The sequence below is a fragment of the Vigna umbellata genome, chromosome 2 (genome assembly GCF_029865625.1).
Source record: "Vigna umbellata cultivar VRB3 chromosome 2, Vumbellata_1.0, whole genome shotgun sequence".
NCBI lineage: Eukaryota > Viridiplantae > Streptophyta > Magnoliopsida > Fabales > Fabaceae > Vigna > Vigna umbellata.
The window spans coordinates 12287645-12297619 of NC_142166.1; the positions used below are offsets into that span (position 1 = coordinate 12287645).

Sequence of the window (9975 nt, forward strand, 5' to 3'; positions counted from 1 at the left end):
AATCATAACCAACAATGAAAATATCAGAAAGTCCATAATTTAGAACAATAAACATAAATATTTATAAGAAAATCACCGTACACATACAAAATTCAACTAGCATAATTATATTTATTCTTATAATTAGTTGTTTTGTGACTAAGAATCTCAACACAATCCCTTTGAAAGATATTCCACACACAACCAAATCAAAATCACAAACACAATATGTTATTCTCATATAAAAATTATAAACTCACTTTAATAATAAAACTTTTTCACTTAATACATTTTCCAAAATATTATATATATATATATATATAATATATATATATTTTGGAAAATTATTAACCCCAACCAAATATAATATATATATATATATATATATATATATATATATATATATATATATATAATATTATATATATATATATTAATATATAATTGTAATATAATTAACCACAACCAAATTTATATTAACAACAACATAATTACACATTAAAAACACTAAATATTATTGAAATCAACTTTAAAAAAATGAAAAAAAGTTTTTTAATATTTTTGTAAAAAAAAAAGGTTATTTGATTTTGATTGCGTGAGGGAGAAACAGTAATAATGGTAGAAAGTGTAGGAGCGCTTCTAATAGGTGGTTAAAGCTCACATAGTTTGCATGCTTCTTACTTCAAAATTAAGATAAGGGACCCACTGCTGACTCCAAACAGAATGTAACATCCAAACCCAATTAAAATATCGAATTGGAAACATCAAGGTAGTTTTACAAACATAGTTTTTCAATCATATCTGATAAATGTTTTTTCGAGAGTCGTTTGCATAGAAACAATACATTCTTTGCTATCTACTCTTCAACTTTTTATAATGGTTGTTTTAATATTTATCTTTTCATTGATATTTCACTTTTTCATAAAGTATCAAAATTTATATTTTAATCTTGTTCCTAAATAAATATTATTCTCTTTTAATAGTCAGTGACATATTGATAAAAATCAAGAAATAGAATAGACCTATTTTGATAAAATTGACCATAAAAGATGCTATTATTGTGTTGGAGTAATTGTTTTCCTTAATATAAAAACTTAAAACTCAAATAAATATAAAATGGAGGGAGTATTAAAGAAAAGCAACTTGTAATAAGCAAAAACATTAATGAGAAAGAGACGGAGAAGAGAGAGACAAGTTATTGACAACTTTAATTTCCAATTTGATGTAAATTTCGTTTGTTTTGTGGGTTTCATTTTGGGTTTTTCCTCTCTCTGTCTCTCTGTCTCTCTCTCTCTCTCTGAGAGAAAGCAAAATCTTCATTGAGAGAATGGCCCAGCACTGCGGATCCAAATCCCCATTCTTTTCTGCTTTTCTAAGGCATCTCAGAAAGCAAAAGATCACTTTTTGATTCCCAACCTCTTCTGGGTCTCTCTGTTTTCGCTTTAACATTAATGCCTTTCTTCTCCTTCATCTTTTTTTTTCCAACGTATCCACTACCCTCAAACAATGACTCTTCCGGTGAGTGAGCGAGTTCATTTTTTTTCTCTTCAATGATGTCGTGTTTCTTCAACATTTTCTTGTTTATTTTCCCATTTTTTTGCTCTAAAATTTTCTTCTCTGTACTACTTTTCAGTGGCTTCTTCCTTCAAGTGTTGAATTTGACTGTATTTTTTTGTTCTTTTCACACTGAGCTATGTGTTTCGGTGATTATGTAATTGGGTTAAGTTGTATACCCTTCCTTGCAAGTTTTTGTGTTTTTTTTGTGAACGGGTTACTCTTGAGTATTCTTCCTGTTACTTTTCCGTACATGAAATGTTTGATGGACTTGTTTTTGAGAATAAATACTTGTTTATCATATTTTGGTTTGTTTTTGTGTCGTTGGCTGGGTTATCTGATGGATGGATTTGATACCCTTGTCTGGAGCATCTGATTCTGATTGCAAAATATGATTTGCCTGTGAGATTTGTCTCAGAAATGTCTGATTGACTTGATACCATAACATTTGGCCTAACTCTATCTCATTCAGAAAATTCTTTTGATCGCTGTTGGTGCTTCTGTGCTTGTCCTGCAGTTTATGCAGTGCTTATCATTATATGAACTTTTGATATCATTATTAGTGTATTCACAGTGCTCTTCTTTCCCTGTTCAGTGATACTTGTGAGTGTTGATTTCAGGGTTTCTTAATTCTGGTTAGGAAATATTTGCACTCTCTTATGGATTTATGACGTAAAAACATTTGATGTCTATCATAACTTAAAAGTGCCAATCCCTTTTTGAGAAAGCCAATTGTGACAAAATTGGTTATTTGTTTCCGGGGCTTGTGCTTATCAACTTGAATTTTAAATGCTTCTGCAAGCAAGGTAGTTTTGTATTCCTTTCTGTTGTCCATTTAGAAAATCCTTTTAACCGTAACCAAATTCTTTCTTAAAACATCAAACGTTTTCTTTTTGAGGGACATGGAGGAAAGAAATTTAATTTCTGGCCCTCTTGCATAGCATTACATGTGTTCCCATTTCTCTTTTGTGAAGCCGGTTATAGACTCTTGTCTATTCTTCACCCGTTTGTCATGTAACCTATATATTTTCATTTTTAGGTGATGGAGAGGATTGTTTGGTGCCAAATTATTCTCTGAGAATATATACTGCTGGACGAGATTGATTTTTTTGGTGACGTTGAGTAATCTGTTGTCTATAGATTTATGTAAAATAATACTATATTAGATTAAATATGTACAATGTATATTCCTCACGAGTGCTTAACATTTGATGTCAAAATGAAAAATAGTGTTGGACACGAAGATTAAAGTTGGCTTGTGGCAATTTTTATTTTCTTGTTGTGCAGATGGGCTCACATTTCTTTGCAGGTCTTCATTACTATGACATCATATGGAAATGTCACGATCTAGAATTATTCTGTCTTCACAATGTTTTGTCAGATAATTTAGCTGTAGAATGGAATTCCCCTGTGGGTCATGTGAGCAGTTTACAAAACAGTCCAATTGAATCTAATTATTCTATTTTTTGGGTGCACATTACATATATATTACTTGGAGCAATCCTTTTCTCCTTAGCGAACAATCTTGTATTCTCAGTAAATAAGAACCTATGTAAGCCAGAGTAAAGCAGGTGTCTAAACTGTATTTTTTTTTATTACTTATCAAATATTTCTCTTAATTATTATTTAACTAAGAATCAATTTATTTTTGTTTTGATTGCAGGTTTTCATTCCCTTAAAAATGAGGATACTTTATAATATCTTATTTCATTGAAATCTCTACATTGTCATCTATGGCACTATTGGGCATGGGTGCAAACAGGCAAAACAATGGTTATATCCCAGGATATCAGTCCCCGAGGGATTTTGTCTTCAGTGCAGAAGGCAGCACATGGACCTCATCTAATTATACTGGTGAACGTGAGGATGACTGCTATGGACTTGGATCCTCGCCATTGTCATCAACTTGTCATCTTTTAGGTTACAACAAGGAACTTCTGAAACAGACAATACTCAAGCATGAGGCCATATTCAGGGACCAAGTATGTTAGCTTCATGGTTTCATCGTGTTTATCTTTTCTGCATATAGCTGCCAAAAATACTTTCTTTTATGTTTTATTAAAAGTATAATTAGTGTTGGATGGCAAACATGGTCATGTGAGAAAGTATTACCCATTATCTACACAAATTAACTATTTTCATAAGGCTTCCTATTTCAGTCTTCGTCAAACACAAGATTAAACATTTATCATCTGCTGGTACCTGAAGTCCTGAAGTTGTGTAACTATAGAGTCTGAGGCTTTTTGAAATGGCAGTAAGAGGTTCCATTGTAACATATTTGGGTCAGTATTAGGTTCTATGAGAAGAAGTTTAATCATATTTGTTTATTTATTGATAATAAAAGTGGGGAGCAAAATAAGAATCTTATTTAGAAAAACAAATGATTCTAAAAATTTTGTCAAATTCATTCATTCATTTCATTCTAAAAATTTATTTCATCCAAAATAAAGATAAATTGTGGAGGTTTGTTGTTTGGGGTAAAATTGTTCTTGAATATTATTGGATATTCATAAAGATCCTAACTTTATTTTTTAATGACTCTGGCCTGTGCCTTGCTGTTCAGATTCATGAGCTTCACCGTATTTACCAGAAACAAAAAGAATTAATGGATGAAATTAAAAGGATTGAGTTACATAAACATACTATAAGGTTGGAGACATCATCGTCAAGTTCCTCTTTGTATTACTCTCAAAATTTGCATTGGTTCACTAGTCAATCATCTATTTTAAATGCTGAAGGCATCCAGTTACCATTGGCTTCTATGCAAGAAATGAGCAAGCAATTACATCCTACTCCTGTTGCTGCTCCTGCCCCAGCTGCAATCACAGAATCTTCGAAAGATACTACACTATCAGTATCAGCTTACAGAAAAGTTGGTAAGAAAATATTGGATCTTCAACTTCCAGCTGATGAATACATTGATAGTGAAGGTGAATCTTGTGAAAATGAAAGGGCTATCAAAGAGCTCGCACTGTCAACTTATACTTTAAATGGAATTTCTAAGGTTGTTTATAACAACACTGTTGAGAAACCATTTAGAACCAATTTTAATGGTTTTTCCGACCTAAATTTGCCATTTAAGCTTGAAGGAGAGACAGGTGTAAGTATGCTGATTTTGGTGCGTCAATCCATCACAAAAACTATACCTTTCATGATATGCCGAGGAGAATTAAACCAGGTTCTCATAGTTTTACCAATGATGTCATCCAGAATTTGGAAAGAAAACAGGATCTCCAATCTTGTTTAGATCCCCCACTACCAAACAAGGGGACAAAACATGGACGGCTGCCCTTGGGTACTGGTTCTGGTGAGAACTTGTCTCTGAGATTGCCTTGTAGTTATTGTAATACATATCTTTGTTTGTATACCTTTTTTTCTGATATAGTGAATTGCTAATTTTACAGGGCAAAACGGTAGTGACTTGGGTTCCCTTGCTATATTTAATGATACAGAAAACCAATCTGTTTCAATTGAATCCATAAGTAAGAAGCTGAAACAAGTTAACAACTCTTCATATTTTCATTCCACCAATCAAACTGTCCCGGGACTGAGAACGGATAGGGATAGCTTTGCTGGAAGGTATAATCCCACAAGTGGTGTCTGGATTGGACCTAGCTATGCTTCATGCCCATGTTCTTCTCATCAGCTTGTTTCTGAGTCTGACCTGAAAAGTTCTAGGATTTCACCATCAGTGTTATGGAAAAGTATTGGATCTGGCTCTAATTTAGATTGTCAAAACTGTCTTCACAGCAAATTTTGTAACAGGTCCAATCTGTTGGGTCTACCATCAATTAGTGCTGATGATCCAAACTGTTGTGATCGTGGTCCATCATCAGCTGGCCATGAGCTTTGGAAGTATGTTAAGGATTCAGAATATGTGGAGACTAACAAGAACATAAACCTGAATGTTATGCCTGTTGGTTCTTCTGAAACCAAAGCTGCAGAATTTCAAAGCATTCGGATAACCGTTGAATATGATAAATTTCAGGATTCAAGGCTGCCTTGGCTTAAAGAAAAGCCTGCTGTACCCAAGGGAAACCCCACTGATGAATGTGAAGCCTCAACCCCCATTGATTCTTCCTTTCTGAATCCTTCGAAATCTGGGTGTGTACATTCTGATTTGGAGTTGAATAAGGTTCAAAAAAGTCACATGTGTGCATTCGACCTTAATGGAAAACCTCAGACACCCAAAGTCGTCCAGAGCCTGTCCACAGATCATAGGACTGAAGAAATTAATAAGATATCCAATGTAAATTTGCATTCTGATGGTTATCCTGACATGGGCGAACAAGCATCTGTCAGTGAATACACGAAGAGTGAAAAGAAGCGCAAACATTCATCAGGTATTCTTGACCTAAATTCATGCACAAATGAAGATGAAAATATGCCAATTGATAATGATTTACAAGCACCTGCAAGTCCAGAAAACAAGGAATGTTCTCCACCCAGAGGAGAATCTGATGAAAACCAGCCTGAGATGTTGCGATTGGCAGGGCAGGAGCAGGAGGTTCCAGAAGCACGAGAAGAGCAAACCAGAATTGCAGCCGAGGCTTTGGTTTCCATATCAGAAGCTTTGACCTATGATGGTATCCAAATGACAAAGTGCCCATCATCTGAACCTTCTATAACTAGTTATCTCCACTGGTTTGCTGGAATTGTGTCTACAGTAGTCGATCATCCAGAGCATGAGGTTAAGGAGGATTTCAATTGTGCCATTAAGGATCTTGAGGACTTTCTGCCTGCTGACTTTGATTACTTTGAGTTCATGTCCTTAAATTTGTCTGATACCAAGGACCTATACAAGAGTAGTGGCCAAAATGAGCAAGAAGGTCTATCTACTTCACCAAGTCAACCAAGAAAGTGCCGAACAAACAGGAGGAGGCAGGGGAATGACTTCCAAAGTGACATTCTCCCAAGCATTGCTTCTTTGTCTCGGTATGAGGTGACCGAAGATCTTCAAACCATAGGAGGTCTCGTGGAAGCTGCCAGAAAAACTCCCTCAGCATCAGGTTGCCTTAGAAGTGCCGGCAGAAATGTAGTAGCGCGGGGAAGAGAAGGGCTTGTGGTTCATCCTCTAACATCACAGACTTGCTTTTGAACTTGAAGGAACTAAATGTTGACACTGAAATTGCCATTGAGAAAATGGGGTACATTAGTTGGGGAAAGATTTGTAGAAAGCCAAGGGGAAAGAGATTTCCTACCAGTAAATCCCACTTAATATTTAGCCAAGTACATAACTAATTCTAAAGTTAAGTTCATGGACTTTTGGATGAGGTTTTTATGAACTATAGGATCCTCTTGTAAATGTTGTCATAGACACTTCATAGTATATGAGATTATGTTAGAAGAATAGAAAAGGAACCCATATGTATGTTCAACTTGCTTATTGGAATCAAATTCATTCTCTCCTATATTGGGGATGCAATGACTTCTACTTATTTGTTTCTTCTATTTTGGATCTCTTCCCTTCTTAATGTCAAGCAAATATAAAAACAAGAAACATCATACTAAGACATATAATACTAGAGTATTATTGTTCAATTACTTCTTTCCTTGTTTGTTGCATTTTTATCCTTTGCCTTAAAAGCCAAACAAATATAAAACAAGGAACTCCAGGTTAAGACATATAATAATACTAGAGTTTTATTGTTCAATGAATTTGTCATTGAATATTACTTTTGTGTTGAATGTCTTTTGAACTCTTTAATTCATATATTTAGGGAGTGCTAACAAATGGTTAAATTCTCTTAATATCCTGAATTCTTAATCTATTAGAAAAAAGATGTCATACATTTCAAGATTGTTTTCGCAAATGTTTAGCACTGAAATAATAACGGTGTTGCTTTAGTGAACTAATTTAGTGAAAATGACATGGTATGATATTTAATTCAAGAAAAAATTGATATGACTTAAATAGTTTGGTGGTTTCTTTTCACAGACTTGACCTTTTATGGTTGAAGTAGGTAAGATGATATTCTCCATAAAAACGTTTTTCTCAAAGATGTGCTATTTTACACTCTGTGGGTCTTTAGTGAAAGTGGAATTCATCTAAATTGTGTTTTCTTAGATATTCTCAATCAATTATTAATGGATGTTTCCTCCTGTATCTCATAATTGTTTTTATCATGTTCATTTTGAAATACATTTTTTAAATAAAAATAGGGTAAATAATCGATTATATGGTATTATCATATCTTAATTTCAGTACTATGTGAAAAATAATTACGGTATTTGTATAAATTTTTTAATGGTTTAGTTTTAAGTGTTTGATAAATTTAGATATGGTCAATTGAGTTTATAGTAAATTTAGGGTCTATTGAATATTAAGAAAATTTATATTTTTAATTGAATATTTACAATTTAACTTTTTTATTAATTGGAAGACATTATTATTATTTTGTCCTGTCATAATTATAGTTACATATTATTTTATAATTTTTAAAATTGTAAAATAATATAATAATTTTGTAAATTGATACTGTAAAATAATAGTTACTTCATCGAATTAAAAAATAATAATAAATACATAATTGAAAAATATAAAATTATTTAGTATTCATATATTACAAAAATTTATTAGAGACTAACTGAATATATATAAATTTTTCATGCAATCAAAACTTAATTAAGTGAAAATTTTCAGTTATTATTGAAGTGATTGATCATCTGTTTGACTTTTAATATTTGTTATTGTAACATCCCAAAATACAGTAATTACCATAATTCAGAATTAATTACAATTAACAGTAAACATTTCAGTCTTTACATTAATAAAACGAAGTTCCAAAGCCGAACGGCTTTAATACAGAATTAACGTGCACGAAGCGGGAACAGGGAAAGTCTAGAACGAACCGTTTTACAAAATATTTAACCGAACGTCAAAAATGGAAACTAACATTTACACTCATAATCATAAACGAGCGTTCTAATGCTCGACTTTGACTTCCACCTCGACCAGATTTTCTTCTTCAATGACGTCTTCCAGAGTGGTCTCACCTTCTGCTCACATCCACACGGATGATCATTGCAAGACAGGACGAACGTACATAGACAGTATGACAACACAAGGAAAAACGAAAGGGTAAGCTTATATAATTTAATTCATACAAACAACACATACATTTAACATATCATTCCACACAAGCACATAGTTTAACATATAACATCATGTAACATCTATAAATATATATATATATATATATATATATATATATATATATATATATATATATATATATATATATATATATAAGACGACCGTCCGGACTGTATGATCTGTGTAGTTACAAGCGTCCTTGCACCCGAGTGGTGTAGTAACTGAGATACTCTCAACAGCTGCCACTCGAGGTTAGTCCGTTCTTACGTCGCCCATGTTAACTTATGGACTAAGGACCTCCTGCCGTTCCCACACATGACTACCCTCCTCTACATGAAGATGAGTATCACGGAACATCAGGATGGACAGCGAGTCCTAAGTTATCCACAGTCATACTTTACCAAATTTAATATTTAACATATCTGAGACGTTCCTCCCTGGAACGCTCGTTCAAATTCCATAATCGTATAATCATTTAATACAGTGTTCACACATCTTAATACTTCATCTTAAAAACATTTTCATTCTATGTTCCACTTTCATAAAAGGACGAACGTTCAACCTTCTGAATGAAGAGGACGAACGTTAAAAGCAAGATTTAGAAGAACCCATTAACAATCGGAAAGACTCCAGAGATATACAACCATTTTCAGAATATTTCAAGTACCAAGAGGTCAGGTTAACTCAACTTGGACGAAGATACATCAAGGAGAATACTTAACTACCTTGGGAACCTTTTGTTTAAAAGGGGTCGACTGCCAGTCAATGACCGAACTCGCCAATATACATTTACTAAGTATTTAGACGAACGCTATTTACGTTCGTTAAGGAATCAAAGATAAGGACGAGCGTTCGGTTTAAGACCGAACACTACATTAAAGCGAACGCTAGGTAGATGACCGAGAACCAACCATGACGAACGCTTGGTATAAGACCGAGCGCTCTTTAGGACGAACGCTTGGTATAAGACCGAGCGCTATTTAGGACGAACGTTCGGTATAAGACCGAACGTTACGTATTTTAAAGTTTAAAGTATTTATATACAGCTGAGCTGAACCGAACGCTCAGACATTTAAATGGGGACGCTCTTCTCGAGCGGAGTTCTTTCCAAATGAAAGAATTCCATTCTAAGTTATTTTCAGGGAAATCGAACGGTATAAGACCGTACGGTGACGAGCGTAATTTATCATAGGGAGTGATTTACGTTTCAGATTTTTCAACCATAACAGATTCCAGATTTCAACATTTCAACTTATACTTTATGCTTCATATGATTTTCAATTTATAAACTTTATAACATTCATTCCAATTAATTCATATTCAACATAATCATACAGATTTACTTC

The 9975-nt window shown here is 33.4% G+C and overlaps 1 pseudogene across 1 annotated transcript; it reads left to right on the top strand.

The window, feature by feature from the left end:
* The first annotated feature begins 1576 nt into the window (after positions 1–1576).
* LOC148203438 (uncharacterized) lies at positions 1577–6971 on the top strand (annotated as a pseudogene). The gene is made up of 3 exons (XR_015784132.1): positions 1577–3515; positions 4097–4840; positions 4938–6971. The product of XR_015784132.1 is annotated as an uncharacterized LOC148203438 (transcript).
* The last annotated feature ends 3004 nt before the right edge of the window (positions 6972–9975 follow it).